Source organism: Varroa destructor, unplaced genomic scaffold, assembly GCF_002443255.2.
Source record: "Varroa destructor unplaced genomic scaffold, Vdes_3.0 BEIS01000001.1, whole genome shotgun sequence".
Classification (NCBI taxonomy): domain Eukaryota; kingdom Metazoa; phylum Arthropoda; class Arachnida; order Mesostigmata; family Varroidae; genus Varroa; species Varroa destructor.
Window position 1 is genome coordinate 6,167,121 of NW_019211454.1, and position 25,122 is coordinate 6,192,242.

Consider the following 25,122-nt stretch of genomic DNA (forward strand, 5'->3'; position numbering starts at 1 on the left):
CTGGCATGTCCCAAGTGAGGTCCAGAAAGGCCATATCTAATATATCGTCTGTACTCCTTGCCTTTTTTCCCTTTGACAAGGATTTGCTACCACGTTGGTCTATTATGTCAGAGGGTGCCGGTGGAAGCATACACGCAAACTCACATAAACGCCGACCTTCAAGGTCAAAAGCTGGCTTCTACAAGCCTTTATAGTCGGCATATATAAGACGATGATAAAATAGAAGAACGGTTTTACCATTGAAGTGAGATTTTACTCGAACAACACTTCCACAGAACCCTTACGTAAGCAGTGTTTTTTATTAATTTCGCTGATAAAGATGGTAAACGATGCTGTACAGTATTACGATCGTTAGTTTTTTTTTACTAAGACAAAAATAGTCATTGTTATATATTACGATCATGTAATCCATTGATTAACCAATGCCGTGTCAAACAATAGACAAGTTAAAATACAAATTTGAGCCTAAAAGCTACTTTCGGACTATTGGTATGCCCTCATACAGAAAACTAGCACGAAAGCAAAGGCGATCTGAATATAATCGTTATGGAGATAATCATCTCCTTATCACACCCTTCGTATCATTCATTGTAGTAGCCTACAAGCCTGATAAGTGAAGCATGTCTGCAGTCGTCGTAGTACTGGTGAGATGAATACTTAGAGGTAGCCAGCGACTAATTACGCATATGACCCAGCGTGTTTTTGTTTTTTCTCCCTCGATTTATTTCACTTACCATTGTTTGTCAATTTTTTTAGGGTCACCAAGGTATTCTCTGTTGTTCGACATAGCTAAAAGTGTACAAAATTCAGTCAACATATCTGGTGAAGGAGTTTCATTCAAATGTTTGTTGCGCGGTAATTTAATGTGTGAAGAATACAGTTGTTGTACGTTGTAAATTAAAAGTATACGCCGTCAAGCAAGTAATCGCGGTTTTAGCGACGATGTGATGGCCAAAACTCTGCGGGACGTATTTTGACCTTTAAAGGGGCTAAGCTCACGCTACTTCAAAACTGTAAAAAGAAAGCTGGTTTGTCTGATACGAATTTTCAGCTAAGCTGGTGTCTTATTGGATAATCAGACGGATCAGTCAGTTTGCTGGCGTTTTGGACTTCTTTAATAGCTTCGAAACAAAGGGAGAGAGTCGTAGGGCGACTACCAGAACAATGTCTGTGGAGCTGAAAAGTAAAGCTGGTGTAGCTTTAGTTCGAAATTTTGTCGTTCGTGACTGTGAAAACGACTGGCCTTTTGCATGAAAGCCGATAAGGTTCCTTGGAAAATGGCCTTATCTCGTAACGTGTGTCTCTTACATGCAGATTTGCTATTGTTCATGACCCCTTTGGCAAGCAAACGCCGATTTCTTGAACGGCAACAGAACTTCCTGTGTGCGCCAGTCCTGTTGACTATTGATCATAGTCGGTTAATTATAGGTTCTATATTTTCAGTCACCTTGGAAGACGCTGTTTCCTCAGAAGGAAGTTCCCCGGGCTGGTTCCTCTAGACAAATTCAATGGGCAATAGAAGCTGTTTCTCAGTTCGTAGGGTTCCTTATCGAGTTAAGGTAGTAAGTACGTTAATGTTGATATTGCCATCGCTGAGGTGTAGGCTGCTCCGTAGGTTTCTGTAATCGATGTGTGGAGACTGTTGCAGAAATCACCTGCGTTGCAATAATATCTATTTTTGCCTTTTGCTTGTGGTATCTGGATATATTTATAATTTAGCTTATCCCTGGTTGTTTGATAAAGCGTTTATGCTCAAATCATAATGACTTCCTTATGTTATAGCTTTTATATCTTCCTTTCTATTCCTTATCTCAGTACAATATCCTTATACTGGTCTCTAATGTTATTATTCGAGATGGGCAAGATAGAACATTGGTCCTTCCATTCAAAATGATAACTCTCAGTGCTATTCAATAAGGCCACAATTATAGCTGGACATCAGGCTGAATAGAACGCTGTTTTTAAAAGGAGAAGGTTCATTTTCTTTGGTTCCTTTTTTATGCGCAAAGGAAAATTCATTAAATCAACTGCCTATCAGTATCCTAGAAACAAAGGATCAGTGGTCAAGGAAGAAATGACTTTTGTTCATACTTTGTGATAGTAAAATATTTTAAGAGAAGCCTATATAGTAAATTATTAATCCCTTTCTACATCCCTGCCTACAAAGCTTCGTTACATTTGAAAATTTTAGTGTAGCTGTTGCAATGTGCTGAGTGTGCCTCTCTTCAACGCTAGCAGGGTCTCAATGTAGAAAACAGACCCTCCCGTAGACTAAATTGGGAGGGTCCGTTCAAATTTAGCCATTGTCTGGCTCAACCTTCGGCAGCTTGCCGCCATTAACAGCACCAACAGAAGGCAACCTGCAAGTTATACGCCCTGCCCTTTTAGGCCGGTTTCCTTGACGGTATTTCAAAGCCTTTTTTCGTTTCGAACTCCCCCAAGAACTCAGCATACTGCTCAAATGCCATCGAGCAGCTATAGACTGTCAAAGGCAATGCCTTTTCGACGCCGGTCGTGTTCGATAATGGACGCAATGCACCGATCGGCCGGTGGTAGCTCCACACCCGCAGAGGCAAAGGGCGCGGCCAAAAGCTCGCGTGATTTTGATCTTTTTTAACGTATTTATAACGTTCTTCCCTTCACATCACGGGCACAATCCGGAAATCGACGTTCTTGGGATACACATATCTCTTACGTGTTATCGTATCAGGTTCACGAAAATACGCCTCGATATAAATTCAAAAGGCAGATCGTATAAATCAGCTGATGACAAGATTAATCAAGTTTAGTTCATTATCTTAGGTGCAGTGTGTCATATTATAAAGCAATTAAAAGGCAATCCGTTGACAACATGCGTACTGAATACTTAATGAAACAAATGGTTTCTAGCCTTAGATTTCTGTGAGCCCTTTTTAGGCCAAACTAGGCCAAGGCTTACCGATATCACGGCACTGACTTGCGACGTACACAGGGGTACCGTGTGTAAAATGGGAAACATGCTTTCGCGAACAAACAAAGCTGGATTGGTATCATTTTCAAGCTAAAATAGTGTTCAATCAAGTCAGGAGTAATAAGGCGAACTAAGAATTTAGATATATTTGCTCTGGACAATTCAGCATCTGAAAAGTACTTATTAAGATTCGCTCAGACAGTTGTACGTTCTTTGAGCCTGTTAATATAATAACGTTATGTAATGTTAGATAATTTAATTATCACAGATATCTAGATTCGAACTATTGATCATCGAACGTACGTTAGGCTCAAAGCCAATAGCAAGGCCAATCGATTCACCTGCTCTTCAAATCTACCTGCAAAAAACCACAAGATACTATTTTAGGTCTAAATATATTTATCGTGCTTTGAAAAGAAATGAGCAGTTTCTCTGGAAATTTTCAAGCAATTTAAAACGCCATTGATAATTATAATGACACATCGTCTACCAATCGTTGAGGCAGCCGCTGCCAGCCTTTTTAAGGCTGTACTAGGTGATGCGACATTGCTTTCTTGGCTATTTCGCAGGGTAATCGGACTTTGCTAAGAACGTTAGTATCTTGCGTTCACTATTGCGCCTTTGGTTGATGCATAATTAGTGCGGCCCACGAGAAACAGGTTTGAGGGATGTGGAGATGCTGCGGCGTAAAGGGCGGTGAAGATCGTCTTTTCCTGAGTTGAGAGGAGCTCATGCCCAATCACTATAAGTCGGGGTGCTCGAAATGGTCCAGAAAACACAAGTGCACTTAGCACTGCGCGAATCAAATTTCTATCGTTCCCGATACCAGCGCCACGGTCGGTGACGACTCATCGCTCTGTGAGTGCTCTGAAATATTCCTCGGGCGGGGGAAGTTCTGAAGAAGGATAGGGTGCTGGTAATGCATGACTCAACCAATCAGGTATTCTACCTTTTAGAGTCGGTCTTTTTGTAGGACGGTGAGAAACAAAGAAACTGTTTGAGTTCGGCAAAAGAAGAAAGGGCTTCAAATGCCCTAACTTCATACTCGCCTTCTTATAACGAGAAAGCAATAAGTCCTAATGGCAGTAGCCGTCCTAGTTACCCCGCGGTTGAGCTTGTGTTTAAAATACGTCAAGAAGAAAGATAATTTCTAGGCGCCCTTCCTCTAACGAAGCTCTAAGATTGGCAACGAGGACCAACGTATAGTTTCGGTATACACATAATCGCCGTTGATAGGTACCACAAGTTAATTTTATGGCGTTGTACAATAAAAAAAAAAAGCTTACGTGTAACTTGCTAAGATTCTGTCACAAGACCCCAGAAGCGACGATTATTCTGAGCTCCAGCACGAGACCCATTGTTGTCGATAGGGCAAAAAAATGACGCGTAACATTTTCTTGATATAGCCTAGTGGTATTAAGTAAGCGTGGTGACTGAAAACGTGATGTCTTCCGGTTTGTCTGCGAGAACAGCTTCGTCTAATACAAAACAGAAATGTTCATATAAGGCGAATTTTCTATGATTCTCCTCAGGAAGACGAATAGAATGAACGAAAGTTTTTAACGTCGTACATACGGTTCGTTGTCATTGATATATCCCTATTATATTTGCACCTGTATATGAATGTAACTTACACCTTGAAACGGTAAAGGAAGCCTAAAAAGCAAACTTTTGAAGCGGTCCATCTGTGTCACATGTTGACAGAATTCCCAATGAATGTACAGCTGTTTGACGATATAACTTGTCGTTCAGTGGCCTTCAGTATCTGCATCGTTGAAGCAGACGAAGATCAGGCGAAGTCAATTGGAAGTGGGCATCGCAATGAAAGCATGTGAAATCGCTCAATTGCCTACGAATGAAGCAACAGGACTCTGTATACTATACTTCTCGTTGCTTACGCTACGTTAGCAACGAATTCTGAACAGAAGTTCTGCTTTGGGGCGAATAGGGGACGACGTCTTTCTCATCCAACGGGGCACTTATAGAAATGTGGAGGGATCAGAAATAACAACGTATCATCTGGGATACGCAATCGGCTGGGGTGCTGTAGCTCCGCCCGCGAAAGCAGGCAATTTTCATTAGTCATCTCGCGGAGAGGCAGTTCAGCTAATTGCAAAAGGTAGTCCTGACCATCACGAAAGTCGTCTAAGAAATTAGTCGGCAAAGTGGCCTTTTCTTGTCGTCGTCACTTCAACGGTGACTCCCGAAGATTTTTGCATGATTAGCTGTGCTCTGTTGGTTATAGCCATCGACCAAAACCAGCTGCAGTGAACCCAAACAGGGTGTATGGTAACCTGCTGACCGCAGCGTCAACCCGCGGCCAGTTGCTTGAAAAATAGCTTATATAAAGCAACATACGATGGATAGGCCGAAAATAGACTTGGACATCAAAAAAAAAATTTACGGCTCGAATTAACTAAAAGAGAAGGATGACACGCCTATGAAACGAATTACGGAACAACAACACCACACCAACAGTAGAAGTAAAGGCGTACTACTACTATTAAAACAAACATTTTTGACCTATTTATAAAGGTGAAAATCTAAACCTATAAATACGTCTCCCAACTTTTAGGTCAAGTTCGAGATTTATTTTGATGCAACAGCGAGTATATGCTTAAGTGTATTTGTTTCCATTATTAGACAACCTTCCTTTTTATTTGTTCTTACGTTCCTTTTCCGCGTACATTTCACGAAATCGACGCCTTGCATATGAGAAAATTCACCTTTAGCAAATAAAAACAGCAATAGTTCATGGAGTGAATTGAAAGTTTAACAACTATAAGAATCGTGTTTGAAGCAGTACTTGTGGGCACAAAACAAATGCTCCGCCTCAAGTTACCCGCATACCAAATACTAACTTCTATGTTTGATCGTTACGCATATATTGTAAGAATTATTATATTCATTATTAAGAAGTCAAAGTATTATACAGATTAGTACACACATAGGTGTAGTTATTGAATACTTGTTCTCTACTTTGTAAAACCTTGTTTTCTTCAGTATCGGGCTCTTCAAATAAATATGTTCTCTTGTGAATGGTTCTGACTTGTTTGGTTGCTAAAATATTCCCCGCACCTCCGTGATCGCGCAGCGGTAGCACGCTTTGTTTCTAGAGTTAAAATCATGTAATGAATTAGGATTGAAGTGATTTAGGGCCGAACCCAGACCTAGTCACGCTTCGCTCGTGGGATATGGGATGGCTAACAACTTGACCACCAGAAGCACAACACAAGGATTCTTTTTATTCCTAGGAAAGGGTTAACTAAATCATCTTGAAAAGTCATCGTGCTTAACACATAAGGACGCGATTTATATTAAAAAAAAAAAAAAAAAAAAAAAAGTACAAGCTATAGTAAAAGAAATGGACAAGCCCAAGCTAGCAGGTCGCACTACAGCAGGTCTACCTTCCAATACGACTTCGTCTTATCATGCCACCAAAACTTTACACGTTGAATGGTAGTTAGCTGGTGATAGCAATGGTGCAATGGGGATCTGTGGGTGTGGCATTTAGCTACAGCTTTCAATGTTAGGCGTGTGACAATTCGTGTGATAAGTACAATAATATACCATATTAACCGAACCAAACCCCAAGCAGAATTTCAGAACGCCACTTCGAAAGCCAGTGGAAATATATAAGCTGAAATAGCGCCACAATCAAAGCTTACTGTCATCTTTGATTGATGACGAACGTTTGAATAAAATTAGTCTAGGTTGCAGCAGTGCCAAAATGGACGGGGCATTGAGATCACAATAGTGAGGTCATAGGTAGCTCCTTATCTACCGCTCGATCACTTAGTCTGGTTTATTAAAATTAGTTCAGCATGTGGACGTTGCTATGTAAGCCTGTCATGAATAAGATTATTAAAGGCGTTTCAACAAGTGTAGTATTATCAGTAAATCATTAAAAGTCAACAACTTCGAAAATAAGATTCGACATATTACAGGCAAACTCAGTGAGGACGTATGTCAAATTGTAATGAAAAGTTCTTTGAAAATAATTAACATTTGTAACTAAATGGATGGATATTTTCAGGTATTTGAGTCAACCAGACCCTGATCATCCTTCTGTCCGATATCGTACTGCACTGAGAAATATGGTAACTATAACAGAAGCTATTAGATTAATTAATATTATTTATTCGGAATAAGTAAGTTGTTCAATTCCGCCAAACTAGAAACTTTGTGGTACCACGATATAATTCACAATATATAGCTGGCCGTCCGTCCCTACCGAAGCTGAATTAAAGGAACACATAGTACTGAATGCCTTAAAGAAATTCGTACTCTGTGTACTTGTGCATTGTCGACATCGAGGTGTGTATCTCACTCCTTCGTACGGGGAGGGGGGGGGCATAAGCTCCTGGGTAAATAGGGCCGAACAAGGGTACCAGATCACAAGCAAGTTCCATTCAATGGATGTGCTCGGCCGAACCACATAAAAAGTCTCTTTCAAAAATCATTTAAAAACGACTCATTTGCATTGGATGGCTATCCGACCGCAGTCACTGGCTTTTGTCATGAAGCAACTTAAAACGTGGTCAAAAACGTTACCGGCGGCAACTGAGCCGCATGTTACAAGCAAAGGGCTTATGGCCATGCGGATTTGAAATGAAAGGCATGTAATAATTTTATCAACCTAAGAGGCCGACTCAAGGCTTTCTATTTAGAACGACAGGACGCTCCAGGAGAACATTTAAAGAAGTCTTGAAGAGAAAATTAGCTCATAAAAAAAAAATAAAAATATTTAAAAGAGAAGCAATTCGATCCAATTGATATTACATCATAAAATAGATGACAACTGTGTAAATTCGTCCTAAGATACACTTTGTGATGAAAAAGGAAAAGCAGCGAATACAGCGAAAAGGCGTATCAAAAAATCCTATTTTTTAGAACAGAATGACCTCTTTACATATCTTCCAGGCATATTGCAGTACAATACGTTATATAGTTGCATTTACGAATCTTTATTTTCAAAAATTTACGAACACCTTTGATTATTTGGATATACTTGATACAAGGGTTTACTCTGTGGGACCGAATCTACCCACAAACCTATTCTTGCAAACGCTAATAATAACCCCATCGTAAGTCCGTTGCACACTGAAACAAGACATACGATGTTTTGTAGCAGGGTCGGCGCGATTTCTCAATTCTGGAGAGAATAATCCAGAGATGATAGCGGTCAGATGTCGTAGGTAGTTCACTAGCTCTGTAATCATTTGTCGACTGTTCTGCTGTCCGTTGGGGATACCTAATAGAGCTGGTTGTTGAGTCAAGCAGAGATGAAGCTCAGTCTGATCATGTTCTTCGGATTCGAAACGAAAAACAAAAGCGGACAGTAAACGAGTAACCGAACTAAAGCGCCGCAAGAGGATAGACGGGTTTCATCGATCTGCAATCAGCCTAAAAAGGAAGAGTGAACAAGACAGAAAAAAAGCGAAAAGTAAGAAGAGAAGATCCTTGGTCTCATCGCAGTACGGGAGTACCCAAGGTACGGGAAACTGCTCAGCACACAGGAGGACCAACGTCAGGCTTCGAGTCTAGAAAGAACGAGATGTATCCGGTATGTTGTTTCCCTTACCCTCCAAATACCGACTTTAGCGCCCCTCCACTTAAGCGCTACTCCATCGAACCAAAGACAAGCTTCGTCCTCCGCACCAGGACTCACAGACACTCCTGCCGCTCAGCTGCATGAACGAACGGAGTTACGTAAGTTCCTTTGATGAGTAAGTGATTTTTAGCGCCGCGTTTAATTTTTACACTCATTCTTTTATCCGGCGGACCCTCGCGATTGCAGCAGGAGTTAGCGCTCATCTCCTCGGCAGCCGTGTCGAACCGCTCCAGCGTCCTGAATACAGCATCACCGCTGTCGATTCTGATTCACTATAATGGCGTTGATTTCTACTAGGACAACAAGCCGCCTAAGACAAGAGAATCAAAGAAGAAAAATTGAGAGGAAAGAATGAGCGACAAAAGCATCTTCCAGATGCTCGATCTGTTTCCACTCTGGAGCCCGTCTCCCAGTGAACTCTAGTCGTTGGGACAAGACGAAGCTAGTTTTTCAATCGGCCAACGTGTTTTACTATTAGCACCAGTATAACTGCTGCTAGTGCTGCTATGCCTGCAGTTGATTCAAAGGAATAAAGAGCACTTGGACTTACTAGAGCTGACAGGGAACAGCGCTCGGTTAATTATGAACGTTGCTGTTTCCGGTGACACACCGCTAGCGTGTGAATTCCCTTTCTGAGAAGTTTCATATGCGTGTATGGGTCACGACAAGCGGCCATACTGTATTTCTCTGTTTATCTGGTCATTCAATAATTTTCATAGCAAATTATGTACGTAAGTGGAAAGATGATTTTAACCAAAACAACGTTACTCAGAAACAACCTTAATCAGATATAACAACTAGCATTGCTCTATAAGCATAAAACGAGTGTTAACTAATTAGAAGGAAAACATTCTTGGATTTTTCCCCTTCCCAGTAAAAGTTATGCTTTCTACGGAGAGGGAAGATGCAAGACAGGACAAATGCCGATGTTTATCGATTGAAACGGTCAAATTAGCAATGCTCTATATGCAGATATATTGATTACGCACCTATCTTGAACTATTTGGCGAACATATTTCGAAGACTTTTGTTCAGGACCAGCCCTTTCGAGACCCATAATATTTATGCTCAAACAAATCATAGCGCATTGACCATACGCCAATTTACTAGAAAAGTGCACAGGCGGTACGTCATTGAGCTGTTCTGGCTCCTTTCATCACATACTGAAAATAGTCGCATTGTTATTTTATGTAAGTTTCATAGTATAATGTACCTGACAACTTGAAAACTATAGGAAGCTTTTTCTTATCGCCCCTCATCATAGTCAAAGCCCTATTCTGCAGTGTGTTCTTTACTGAGCTACATTTACAATGCTTTGAAAGCAAACGAACCTTGTTTCGCCGATTATACGTAAAGATGCATTCGGTTGTCTCATTAGCATTTTCGACGTTGCGTTGTCAGCAAGCATCGACGGCAAGTAAACGCGCGGACGATCTCGCGCGGCTGCGAATAATCGATATAGCTAAACGATCTTAACGTGATGGCTACCAACGTGCCGTTTCGGTGTTCTGCGTCACCAGAACGTTTCGCATTATATCGTAATTATTCTTACTGTATCGTAGGGCTAGACGCCCTAACTCGTTCTCGAACTGATCTATAAGCACCGCTGTGAAAAGGAAAGTTGACACTGATCTTGTATCACCCTGAGCTCTTACAGAGTTACCTCTTACCACTGTGGACGTGTCAGTGGGCCTAAGCAATCTTCGGATTTCCTTGAGTGACTCGGAACCCCTCCATCAACCTATACTGATGATGGGCCTTGTCTGACGTCTATTAAACCGATGAGTCCGAAATTTGTACATCTCAATTCTTCTACAGGAAGCGAAGTAGAGAGCTTTCCTCCTAAAGAGATCCTGAGATAACGGCCCCCATTAGTTTAACGGGTTATTAATGTTACATATGGTTTAGATGCTAATTATCTGAGCTAGGGCAGGAATTTTTTCGCTATGAGCCTTCTAATAGATTGCAGTAGCGTCGTAATTTATTCACAAATGTTGTAAAATAAGTAGCAAAATGAAAAAAAGCTCTACTTTGCAGGTGTGGCCGTATTTACAAGCGACAGTGAGATAGCTCATTGAGATATTGTAGATGTATGCAGAATCACTGTGTTTTTATTATTTCGTTCTGTCCTGCACTAGTATATGCCTGTTTGCATTTAACTGTTCTTTGAAAAAATACAATCAATACTCGCCTGCCGGTCTGCTTAGGACGACATTTTATGCTGCGTTGTTTCAGTCGCCAGCCTAACCCAAAGTCTTTTTTGTCCTTTTATCCTCTTGCTTTATCGAGAGTTTTGATGTAGTATACTTCATTAAAAACTGAACAACTAACGTTGATTAATTAAATGGGTCTTACATTATATATTCGCCTCTATATATAATGTCTTGAAGCTTGTTCGTGCACCATAGCCAGCGCTAAGAAAATCAATCCAACTTAATTCAATTTCAGTCGATTTCAACATTTCCTAATCGGGTGTTGTTGTTTGCGAGCCGTTCGACTATTTCTACAATATTGTCGTTTTATATTTTGGCTTGGTATATTAGTATAACGCATCCTCCGGCGTGACTCATACTTAATGCTTTTGTCACTTAAGTAAAACCTTAAGATCAGCAAGATAAGTGACGCACAATGGATTTCCACCCCATAACTTGATTTGGCTCGTTCTGATCAAATAAATAGATTGTTTGAATTCAAGCCCATTCTGTTATTTTTTGTAGTTTTACTATCGGGTTGATTTACCAGCTGTTTAGCAGACGACTTTTCTTCTCTGCGAATGGGATAAAAAGATGAAAGCTAGACCAGATGGCGGAACCCTCGTCTTGTGTTTTATGATTCGTGTTCTCCCTCAAAAGTATAACCTCATTCACCAACAGAGATCATCAGCTGGCACACACCAACTCGTTCGCTACCTTCGCAGATCTTTTCATGACAAAAACGACACAAAGGGGACGTTTCACTCCAACAAGACATTCGCCCTACGCCCACCACTATCGCCTACGTTTTGTCCTAGTACGATAGCGCAAGACCAAAAAGCCCCATCCGGGCTTCTCGTGCAGTTCCCAATCCTCTACAACGTAATCACTGTCGTAGAGGGACGGAGCGTCGGCCCTCTGCTTTTTCTGCCTGAGTTACTCCAATCTCATCTATTCTGTTCATTCAATATTAATTTTCAACGTTCTTATTTCCTGCTTACTTTTCAAATCTGGTGTTAAAAGTGTGAGAAAATTGGGATACAGGCTTATCAAGGCCAATTTGAAGGGGTGCCGAGCTTTTTTCAACACAGCTTACCCACTCGCTTGCTCTATTGTCTTCTGGCAGTCTGTAGGCTTTTAGCCTTTTTGCAGTACTCTAGGCGTACAGAACCTTTGTATTTCCATTTGCGATGGAACAATATTGATTCAAGTAGCACTGGGAGGTGTACGATGTATCCCTTCCAGTTACTAATTGTAGATTTCTACATAGCTTTTGCCTGATGTTTAAACATTATATATAGAATAAACGTAAATGGAGTAACTTCCTATTGAAAACTGTATATTTCTACTTGGACAGTTTCTGGACTACCACTAGGCAGTTGAAAGTGTAAATGTATACGCTAACTATGACAATCTAGTAAAACTAATAAATTGCTCTCGGGAGAGCATTTTAAGATGTGCAGAAAGGACGAATAAGGACCTAATAAAGACGAAAAAACAAGGATGAAACTCCATTCTGCTCAAGCATGTATTTTCAAATCAGTTAGCAAAATTTGGCTGGAATAAGCCTTGCAATAGTAGCCTTTCTTTTACACACCACAGCTTTCTATAAGGATTATCCTTACATCAGTTACATAATGTACTCGGGGCATTTTCACCTCACAAACATTACTCGACCCATTGACACATCACGTTCTTCAGCGAACACGTCAGAGCGCACGATAGCCCGGTAGAATTCGGGTTTCCTGCGAACATTCGATACGATTCCCGGCTTCCCCAGCTGCCAACGTCCCATCATCTTCTCGCCCAGGCCCTATAGTTCACAGCTTCTTTTATTTCGGAGGAGGGACAGTCGGCCACGCTTTCAACGTCGTACTCCTCCACACCGACTCCTTGTTTTCGTCTCGTCGTCGCAATAGTCTAAAATCTTTCTTTACCAAGGCTTTGCTCTCGCACCAGTGGACTTAGTCGTTGACTTGGAGTCGCCCGCATCGATACATTAGCTCCTTTAATGTATCAGGCAAGGCCGTTACCAACCAAGAGGCAATCTGGCTAGTCGGTGGTTCGAGACGCTGCTTTAGGTCGCACTTTCGCAAAAGTGGAGTACGTTGTGTAGCAGAAAGGCCATCCAAAGAAGCAAGGCGTACCAGGCCGGAACGAACAGGCGCGGAAAGAGCACCTAGACTAGTAGAGGCTACGAGAGACTACAGGCTGGTCTAGCGACTGAACAGACGAGAACGTGGAATCGTTTCCACCATACTTAGGATCAGGACTGCTTTCATGGATACCTTCCGCGCCGACCAGGATGAGCATGTGTCTAGGAAAGAGGGGATTAAAGTAAAAAGAAAGGAGGAAACCAGGGCGATACGGTAAAAACAATGCCTCAGCCACTGCCTGGTACATAGGTTTTACCTCGGACTACAGGATGAGCAGAGTGAATTTTAAACGCTGGCTATTGACGTTTACCGCTGTACATCAATATGCTGCCACTGGTCTTCGGGACGCTGGCAGGCTGATTTCTGGAGGCATCTTTTTTCCACGGCATCCTCTTTCATGTTTTCCCACGTACTGATTGAAATTTAGCAGCTCTTTCTATGAAGGGAAAATGTGCGGGCGAAGGGAGTGACGAAATATGAAAAGTTACTCGCTCGAAGCGAGGATCGTTCTCGATACAGCAGGAACGGCGAAAGACTGAGACGTAAAAAGCACTTGCGAACAGTACATGCGTTACGAATTTAGTATTCAATATTTGTTAGAACTAACTAGAATTCAATAGGCAAGCGTTTTTTTAATCACACTTACTAAAATTGCAGGGTAACACAGACACTTGTGGCAGAAGGGTCTGATAAATTACTACTCATTAGAGCTACCCCAAACGCGCGAACGATTTTTCGAAGTTCTGCTAGCCATTCAGCGTCATCTATATGATTATCTAGTGATAATTTCGAGATTATGACAGTCCAAGTTGTAGTTTTGGCTAAACAGAGCTGAGTTTGAGGCTACCCGGGACTAATGTGGTAAGGGAAATAGGAACCACACTTGTTCGTTTCATTTTACTAGAAATAGAGCCTTTTGACTCCGATAAATATTTCTTAGTCGTATCTTGTATGTACATGAAGGTAGCGAATAAAATATATTTCATATGCATCCAACGTTCGAGACTTTTTTGAGGCAGAAAGGGCATAACAATCTTTAAAGGACTTGAGTAACCCCAATAAGACATACAACAACTATTTAGAGATAAGAAATGTGCTCTAGCTTCATGACGTCCGGTACAATGTTTTCTATAGTCACTCGTAGACATAGATAACTTCCGCTCCATACGTGACGACTATGCTTCAAAACCAAGAGCAGTTTTTGCTATTCACTGCAAATGTCGAAAGCCCTCCAACCGAAGAAGGTGCCAACAGTCTCAACATTGATGGTGAGCCCCAAATAACTACACCGCGTTGTCCCGCTAGAACGTCACTTATTCTCGACGTTGGTTTGTCGTTATTTTTCTCTCTTTCACGCACGTTATCTAATCGTATAGGGAATAGCGAAAAGAAACAGCTGAAAATAGGAGACTTGAGAAACTTCATTCATCTTCTGTGCAGCAGCGCTGGATAGAGCAAAGACTGTCGCCAAGCTTTTTCCCCGTTTCTCAAAATGTTCTTTGCACTTTTTGCGTTTCGAACTAGTATGCACAGAAAAGCACATGCGTGTCTCCCTTTCTAAAGGGGTATTTATACCCAACCTGATGAGGAGGGAAGAGGACGAAGAAAAACCTATGTAGACTACCAAGAAATTAGTATGAGAAACTTAGGTTCGGAAAGGTTTAAGATCGGTGGGTCCGGGTGGTTACGTGCACTTATCATATTGTTAGAGGAATATGTTTTTGTATAACATATATACTACGGTAAATAATCCACCATTATTGGGGTATATAAAGCTATGCGTAACTCATTGCTTGCCATCCATTGTCATGAATATATCCACTGTACATCGATGTGTATCGAGATTTTATCTATTCAAACAAAAGCAAAAGCGATCTTCCTGAATGTTGGATTGCGGTGCTTTTTTATTACCCTTAAGGTCGAAATTCGCGAAAATAAACTTGCGAAAAAATACAAAGGCAACGTAAATTGACGTAATATAACTGAAACCTTTTTTACAACTAGATTTTAGGTGTACAGATACTTTAGATGGATTTTTTCAAATACATGAGGTTACTATGTTGTTCCAATAGTCGCGTATTAGTAGTTTCACGTATAGGAAAGATCCTCTAACTATCGTTAGGATACATTGTCAGTTTTAATACTAATCCTATTATTTCTTCTTTAACTTATTTTTAATATGTAAATTTAGAATGCAATTTTCTTTGAATAAAGTCAATTCGTCCGTGTGAAGAAGAGCAATCAAGAATAAAGCAACAATATTGGCTCATAATATTGTGATTATCGCATTAAACGAGGGGCCTCGAAAGCGCAATCCCCTGTTCCCTGATTACCTTACTGCAGTTAAAGCTGTTACATGGTAAACGTTTATTTTGTGGCTACAAGCTATATAAGTTCACATTAAGATACTTAACAATATTGGTTTGTTTGTGTATTTAGTAGTACGAACTTATCGGGTTAGCCCTCAATGGCTTTTAGATAAAGCGAGACAGATCAAAACTATGGTGATCTAGGGAACTATAGATCAAACTATAGAACTATAACTAGGTGACCACCTATTCACACTTTTGTATCATTCAGAACTTGTTGATTGTAGCTCGATGACATACGAAATGACTCTCTTCAAAAAAAAATCGCATCTAAAGCTAAAGAATTTTTTTATGTGTCTAACGTGTGCTTGTAGATAATAACAATACATTTGCATCTGCCTGCTATTAGGTTTGAACTTCGAAATAAGTGTATCTTTTCCTTAATTAAGAGAGTCAAGTGATTCTACATTCTACGCCGGAATTCGAATGTGTGATCTCTCGCAGATACAGAGAAAATTATATTCATATAGAAACACATACACAACTTGAATGGCTTACTTACGCATTATAAGCTCGTCGCCTCCACTCCGTCTACGAGGTAGCGGCAGGCACTAACTATTATTAGAAACGCTATGGGCCAAAACAGCAGGTCTCGCAGAGTGATAATAATATAAATAGAGATACTAATAATAACTATAGATACGATTTGTTCTGTAGAACAGTACAATGCTCAATCAAGGGTCAGAGAATTTGCGTTTATTAGAAACGAGGCCCATAGGGGATCGTGGGGCCTACTCTGTTATTTTCTGACAGGGAAGCATCGACTTTAAACATGAATACTATTATATTTTCAGAGTTTTTAACATGTCCCTATACTTGGTAAATAGACACGCTACCACTGAACTGTCATGAGGACAGCACGGATATTCAGAATAACACGTTTTATCGCTCTAATTTGTTATAGTGCGGCATTGCATATTTCAAATGGTAACTTCAAGTGATACAATTTAGTAACATTATGGCTCCTAACATCGAACTCCTGCGTCCAACGTGCAAAGCTTGTCTGTAAGCGCATATAATATAAAAAGACTCATTCTTTCTTCATCGTCTTATTTGGCCAGATTCGTCTGCTAGAGCGCGCAATTCAAATCCTCTAAATAGTAAATAATCACGACATCGTCTTTTCGTGCTCGTTGTGCCACATGTTGTTATCATTAACAACTTAATGCACTGAAGTTAACATTTGACGGTCCTATTGGCATAGCTCGTCCTTGAGATCAGGCAATATCGCCACTATTTGTATCGCCATCTAAATACTTCTGAATATATATCATAATTAAATATAAATAGCTCACTGTGCCAGAACTACGGTAGCTATGCTTGTTGCATCGGCTTAAGTAGGGTCAACGTGGCTTTGGAGCACATCGCTAGAATTTCCCCACACTTCTCAAACCAACTGAATATTTTAGCAAAACCTGTCTTCATAAGAACCTATGCTAGACGACTTGCGATTAAAATCATTAATAGCTCATATAATCTCACCTCTACTTCATCTAGTCTTATTTTGTGGGACAATATTTTTCAGTGAGATCGGCGTTTCTGAGTAGTACGTTCTCGAAAACTGATGAATTAATAAGAGATTTTTTTCAACACAGTTTTGACCGAAACATCCGTAAATTTGCTCGAGCATCTATGGCAGAGCTTACTACCTACGGTTCATAGGGTGTCATCGTTTTTTTACACTGTGTACTTTGTTAAATGCATATCAGCGGAATAGCAAGTTTTGTCAGGTTTCACTGAGCTGCACAAAAAAATTATTCGATATATTCGGGGGTCGATATAGACGTTGTAGGTGTTATATCCTCTATGATTACTAAATATTAATTATTCCCAGTTAGTACATATCAGTACTACGGACGTTAACCTCATTTATCCTTTAATAATCTCAAAAACACGGGAATATCTGAAATTTGGCGCCAGAATCGACACACGTTAACATAGCGAAGCTATCAGTCTATTAATGTGTATTGCTAGCGTTTTCCTCATTCCCAACCGGCCCAAATAAAAAAAAGTGGGATAATTTACTATAGATAACGGCTTTTATGGCATAGATATATACACCTGTAAATCAATTGCGCAGTTATATATACCAGTCATAATATGTTGCCATACGTGACCATATCAGAATCAAAAATCTTCACGTAAAGCGTCAAGCCAACAGCCATCTTTAGGGCGACAAGAAGCGCACTAAGTCATTATTTTTTCTTTTTTTTTTTTCTACTTCCCCTAAGGTGCTATCCCTGACTTCGGCTTACCTCGTTTGCACTGTCGCGATCTTTCTTTAAACTGCTTTACTACCGCACACTGAGGTGATATTGCACACAGCGTCGAATACTCATCTTGCACACAAGAAGCTTCAGTTGCTTTACTTTGAAGGAGATCGCCTTATCACAACCAATGAGCCTTCGACGCCGTTCACACCGTTTCTTTGTAGCGCGTTTTTTCTCTCGTTCTCTCGCTATCTTTCTAAGTTCTCATCGTCGCTGTTTTTTCCCTTCTTCGTCGTTCTTTTTCTTTGTCGTCCTTACCAGAAATGTGTACTGACATTCGCCTGGGTCACGCCATCGAGACGTAGTACCTTCGCCTTAAGCTCTACACTCGAAAATACCCTTGAACTCGTTGTTTGCCTCCATGTCCTTCTGTTCAACCCCTTTCTTAGTTCTTTGTCATTTCTTTTTATTCGAGCGCATCTTGTCAACCCTTTCTCGACCTACGCTGCTTTTTCGTGGGTCGAGGTTTCCTGACTACCCTAGCTATTAACCCGCGCGTCAACCCCGCTCTATATTGGGGACCAGTATATAAGCTACTTGCAGCACTGCGGTGACTACGGTGACGGCGACAGAGGCGTGGGACATGAAGAAGACGAAGAGAACAAAAGTTGTTCCCAAAAAAAGCTATGTATTACCCCTTAATGATAGAGGAACCGTTCGCGGACACCCCTTAGGGGCGGTTCGTAGCTAGTGTGTATAGGCAGGTATAATAGTGTATGCCGGCCATGTGTGTTTAGCGTGTTCCCTTGAAGCCTGCTTGCATTGTTAGCTTAAGGGGCGGGGACTGTCGCCTTCAGTATCGCGCAACGCTCGTTTTCATGATCAGTTCACTTACGCCCAACATCTAGGACCAACGTACTTTACGAAGAAAGAAATTACGATGGTTATCACTTTAGCAATCTGGCTGCTTACATGGCGAGGGTGAAACGAATGATATACCTAGCGTTTTAAAAGTGACTTGTGTCTAGTAGTCATTTAAGAAGTAAGTTAAAAGCTTTTTCTATTTGAAAGTGTCCTACTAAGTTATTAAAATTATTAATCTCTCCCGTTGGTTTCGGCAAAATCATGTAGGCTTTCAATTTGCTTAATGTACCGGGTATTTGACAGATCATGCAATTTCGCCCCGATCCATAGACCATAGCTCTAAGGGTGTCAAAACGCATCCGATTAAGTTGTAAATGATGATGGGTTGGAGATTTTTTTAATACACTTATCAAAATCCGTAAAGAAAGTGGAATTGTCTAAGTAATCGTTCCGTAGGCCTGCAACATATTTTAGATACTCTACATAGACCAAAATATTACCTTATTATTATTTTTTTTTAATTCTTCTAACGCATTTGATGTGACCTAGATGAGCGGGAAATCGCTTATCACCTGCGGAGCTTAATTTTAAACTATTTAATTATCTGAGTATAAGCCCCTCATCCGCAAAAGTTTTTTCAGTTTTGACAATGCGCCACCACCTGGCTCCCGTAAGCCGCGATATTACAGTTAGGCTGTCTCCAGCGTTAAGTATCAGCTACTTTTTTTTTTTTTTTTACTACTTACTACAGCTACGATTTACTACTTAATAGACCGAACAATCGAACTTAGGATGAACCTAACCTACGACTGATTGCATTCTCAGCTTAGCGTAACTATTTTCCTTAACCTAGATCATCTAAGCCTTGTGGAATTACAAGGATTTAACACTGAACTAATTAAATTACTCAGACGAAAAATGTAATAAAGAGAGTAAATCTAACGAGCTAAAATAAATGAAAATTGTGCTTGAGTGCAATAGCATACCCTACAAGCTCGAAAACCAAATATTATCACAAAAGCGTGCTTAACTCCAGACAGTTTAGAAAACATGCCAACTTCAGACCAGTGCATCCTTCTTCCTGTCACGACCGACGATGACCCACAATAGGCAGTTGCAAAGGTATCGCGCAAAATATAACGGTCCTTTTCACTTGTCGACTTAACCCTATGCGAAGATTTCGCCTAAATTGATAATGGAAAGTAAAATTACCCTAATAACAGGGTTTGTTTAACGTTTCCACTTCGATTTTCGGCCAGTCTTGGAGGCTTATTAATAGTCGAACCACATTGAAATACTGTCACAAGAGAAGCATAAAGAACATTTGAGAAGAAAAAATACACAAATGAGTATTTATGCATTGTCGTTGCCACGTGTCATTTCACTACATAAGTTTTTTTTTTAATTTTTTACCGAAAACTGCTACTGGCATGGCAGCGCTTTCCGAACGGGTAAGTGACAACGCTCGACTTATCAAACAAAAAGGACTCACGATGTGGGCTCTTAAATATTCGAGCGGCGGAAAAAAATCAATGCCAATCCCAACTTTAGACAAGGAACTGCGTAAATCAACTAGGAAAATCCGATAAACCTTTGGCGTCTATACAACGAACGTCAAAGTCTCAAGATAGGGAATGCAAAAGAATTAAAATAGCAGAGCAGGCGGTACCGAAAAAGGACTGTGAAAGAGAAGGCTTCCAACTGAAACGGAATCAAAGGCATCGGGCCTAGTCGTTCTATCGCCAGGTGGGGAATATTGACGACTGGATCAGAGGCAAATATATGACTGTGCATCCCGAATTTACTAGATCTAATAGTTCTGTAGTGTAGAGATGCCAACAGATGGCTTAAGGAAGCCATCTGTTGGCCTTTATAATTAGGGCATTGATGCTGTGAATTTTCTTGACTTAAAATTAGGATTACTCATACATCGAGATATATCTTTAAACAGGTGTTTAGAAACGTCTCGTCCAAATCACCGCTTTCGCTTTCAATCGACCCAGGTACAGTTGCAATTAAACGCCTTCCTTTGCAAACAAATGCTTTCCCGCAACGATTTTTTGAGTCCAACAACCATAGTATGATAATACGCAAGATGTAGTATACCCGCATTTATTACTTTTGAACTATAAAATGTTCAGCGTATGTCTCTGCATTTCGTGAGCATGAACATTTAGTTATCCTCTACAGCTTCTAGCAGGCATTATTCCTTTTGGTATTCCTTATGCTTCTAATGTGACCATTCGAAAATGTCATGGGTAAAAAAACTGACTTTTTAGCATCCGCCCTATAATGCCTTCTCACTTTCAAAACTACGGCAGAACCTCAGTGAGTATGTCAATGAGGTCATAACGCAACCTCATTCCGACGTGAGTAAAGGCCATCAACGATGAATAACAGGCCAGAACCCTGTGTTGCTGTAGTAGGTAAAACTTCGATGGTGCCGAAAACTAAGACCTCGTACCGATTGCTCGGTGGAGCAGGCCGAACTGGCCTAAACAGGTTAACAATGGCTTGGCGGGCAGGTCCAAATGGTCAAGCGACGCTGACAGGAATATGCATATTCCGAATCATGTTCGAGAGAAGGGCGTCATCAGCCCCAAGGGTCAGTGCTTGGCCGATGAATCGTTGTCGGGAGTTAGGCAGCGTTCTTACAGGTCGGAGATTGTGCTCTGCGTGCCAACAGAGCGTAGCGAGTTGTAGGAAGAGGCCACCGTTTGCCTACAGGACCCTACATGAACACTACACTCGACGGACCCTTCGTGGTAATATGCTGTGACAGGAGACAACAAGGGGAAAAGAAGAAGAGACTAAACGTCAGACCAACCGGGGCGAACCCAGTGGTTAGAGATAGTGCAAAGTTATGGTTGAGGTAAAATACCGCGGTTTTGACATCATGGCAAGCCGTGGTCACGCCCTGCCAAAAATGACAATGCGCGAGGTAACGCAAGTGGTCACAAAACATTACATGTTTGGAAATATAAGTTTTACGTAGCACCGTTATCCCATGAGGCATCCCATGAGATACATATATATGCGTTCCCGCATGTGGTGGACACCAATATAGCCGGTGATGAGGGAATTGACCTCAATCTCCCTGTTGTCACACACAGAGTCACACAGGTAGCTCTCGTATACAGTCACAACACAAACGACTATGCAAAACGCGATGTTCGAAGGTATTCTGACAACTCTGCCCAAATCAGCTCGCTATGGAGTCAAGATGAAAACGTTAAAATCGTTAAACAATTACTGTAGGAAAGGTACGAATTATTTTCTGCGATAATGAAAAAAAAACCTACGAGGAATACATATAGAAATCTATACTATTTTCACATCAAGTCGCTTTTTCAAGCATTCTGTCATAGATCTATATATCTTTATATTGAAAGTTATTGAAGCGTCATCACGCAAGGCTTGTCTTGGTCACATACACTTATGTGGTAAATTACATTCATTGCATTATTTGCCATCTCTGCAAAATCAATTAAATGTAGTGTTTTAGAAACCGCCCTGTACGTGTTACTTACTATGTTATAATAAACACTTAGTTTTGTCTATACGTTACTATAAGCGTCAGTGACATCCAAAATTGGGCTCTTTTCTTCTGAAAGTATTGCCTTTCCTGCAATGTTTATTATAAAAAAACGTACATTTTCGTTATATCAGAACACCACAAAACCATTGCTTAAAGATGATTTTCGATCGAGCTCTTTGCTTTAATTACTTGTTTTTTATATTTACTTCTTCGTACTCAAACATTTTGTCTAACGACGGTGAATAGGTTACAGCTCAAGTTATTTCGAAAGAACACCTGCAGTCTTGTCGGTCGTTCGCTTGGTAGCGCGAACCCTCACCGTTAAGGATGCTAGGCCTCTGACAGTGTTCCGACCTCACGTAAAGGTGGCGCTACTCTTTCATCATTATAATAATAATAGAAATCTGATTTTTAAGTTGACCGGCACAATCGATCGAGATGTCCGAGTCATCCGTGACGGTAACCATAAACGACGTGCGTAGACTTGGAACGCGCCTTCGTTCAATGCTTCGACGGGTCTATGGGCCTTCAGAATACACTAGAAGCATCCATGAGGTATAATATTTTTCGTCAAGGGTTATTTCGAAGGCGAAGCGCCGTCTGTTGTGTTTCGACAGTAATTCTAGGTACGTTCCAGCGTTCTACCGCTACTCTGTAATGGTAGAGTGAAAAACTAGCGGAACCACAACGCCGATGTGGACAGATCTTAGACGGATTCCTACTGAAAACGAAAAAGATTCAGATGTTGAATTTTCAGTTCCGAAATTGCAAAAAATTAGATATGAAGTGTCAAAATCGTATTTGTATATATAGTCCGTGCTAAATAATAGATTCAACCTAGATAGCTTCTATTTCCGAGGCCAATTGCGTAGCATTAAACGATATGTTTAAGAGATTTTGATCTGTGAAAGCGGACATGTTGATAGAGATACCGGCAAATATTTTCAAACTGTTGTCAAACGATAGTTGCGATCGTCGGTGTTCTGTGGCTTCTGATGGTTCCTTGCTATTAAAGCTATATGTGGATCTTGTTGCCATACATTAGTGATCTTTTTACGGAGATCGGGACCATTCGTTATTTCCTGTTCCTTCCAAAGCAACAATCATATAATTTTTGAGCTCTCTATGTAACTGACACCTGCCGAATTAGCGGGTGACGGCAACAGCGGAACGTTCTAACATTAAGCAGCCTGAAGATGCTCCTAGCTCTGTAACAAGGCGTCCATCATGCATGAAGAGAATCGTTTCTGTTGCTCTAGATAACCTCAAAATACTGCTCCTGCTGCTAGTATTCCCTCTGCGAATTATATATCAATACTGGTGCCTTTGTCAGAAATTAGAGCGCATCAAAACCTTCGCATCAAAACGGATGTCTGATTTTTAGTGTGACCCAGTTTTTGGAACAACGTTTTAAAAACATATCGGGATTTTTGCTAAAAATTTCGAAATGAGAAAAATAGACTTCTTTTTTTTTGTTTTGTAAATAGTCCAAATCTTTATTTGCTTTGATCAGTAAAACTAGCGTGTTTCGTTTGACCATACAGACGAGGTTTCGTAATAGATCTACTGCCCTTGAATCCAGCTTCTTAGACTTGGCAGCGACTGACACATCCAATCTTCGGTTTTTTTAATTTGTTCTGAAGAACGTTATACGAGACGAACTTATTCTTTTGGACTTTCAAAGTAACTACACGGTCCTTTTTTTTTCATAGTAAACCTTTTCGATTCTGGTTAGCGATTTTGCGCGACACCAGCGAAAAGTCTTCCCTCAGCTTCACAGCAACGCTAGCAACTGTATGCTGAGAAACATGAAACATTTCGCATTTTCTGCGTTGTATACATCCGTACTGACGATGCAGTCTGTTAATCAGCGTTTTCTTCTCGTCAGTGGCGCCATCTGCTTCTCTTCTCACTGAACGCTCGACGTGCGGAAATGCGTGAAATCACGAGGAAATTTCCCATTAACTGCTTAGCGCCGGTAACAGTTGTGTTATATGATGGGATAGAAGACGCCGATTATAACAGGATATCACAACTGCGATTGCTGGACTGCGGTAGATCAGTCCTACCAGTTCACCAATGCCTTTATCGACACATCTATAAGTACTTTGCTTTAGTACTGCCTCGAAGGTTAAAGTCCTTGTCATTTTACCAACTGTATTTGGTCTATTGTTGAATACACTGAAAAAATTGACTGAATATTACTTAAACTGATGAATCTGCCAATCGTCAATGTACACAAAAAGCAGATAAACTTTCGACCATCTCTATATTTTAAGAATGTGTATTTTTTCGGTCTTACCGTGAGGTGCCAAACACCTCAAAGCATTTACGACGAAAATATTGGTCTTTATTAAACTGCAGGCACTTTGCTTCTCTTTCGTAAGGTAAGTAAAAGTTCGCTGTCGCAAACTCAGCAGTTAATTAATCACAGTTATGAACAACAGCGTATTGAGAAAATCTATCTAATATTTTAATTCTATGTTTTCACATCAAAAAGTAGAAAGGGTTAGTTGGAAATCATCACAGTCTTTCAATATGCAATAGTATTCCAGAAAAGAATAGCACATTACCGGTTCGGAGTAAAACGCTTACATCGATCCCCTTCGTTGATTGGTTACCCCGAAATAACAGATTCTGCCAACTCAGCAAAGGCGACACGACAGTGACAACGTCCAGTATACGCAGAGATGTATAGCAGCTTTAATCCTTCACTGGCTACTATCGCTTAGCGTCTCCAATAAGCAATGATGAACTAGACTGTCCCATGAGAATGACGGTACCGACGCTGAAGACCCCACGCGAAGACGGACTAATCACGAACGCTGGTGCAATGCTCCCGATCGCTGTCCTCGGAAGTAGTCCGTAGACCGCCGCCTTAGGAGCCCGAGTAAGCAAAACGAGCCTATTCGGCCGGTTCAACAATCGCCAGGCCATTGAATCGTTTTTGATGATAGAAGAGAATTGCTGGCTGCTAGATGGACCCGCAACAGCTGCGAGGATTTCCTTCGATGCCACATAGTTCAATGGCGTTGACGACAAAGTACTGGTCGCGACTCGAAGATGCTTCACTACATGACGATCCTCGCCGATCGGCCATTGACTAACCGCAGAACGATAAGTATCAGTTGCCTTATACGTCTATACAAGTGAGACAACTTACACACGCAGCTAGGTTCCCCAAAGCTTCTTCTCACTTCTGAGCTCCTTCAGCGGGTGTTCACCGTCG

The 25,122-nt window shown here is 40.9% G+C and overlaps 1 long non-coding RNA gene across 1 annotated transcript in view; it reads left to right on the top strand.

Moving 5' to 3' along the window:
- Nucleotides 1–25,122, top strand: part of LOC147758180 (uncharacterized) — a 49,923-nt gene that overhangs the window by 19,910 nt on the left and 4,891 nt on the right. Inside the window, exon 2 of the long non-coding RNA XR_015319075.1 lies at nt 6,987–7,050. This is a non-coding gene — a long non-coding RNA (uncharacterized LOC147758180). The remainder of the gene's footprint in view (nt 1–6,986; nt 7,051–25,122) is intronic.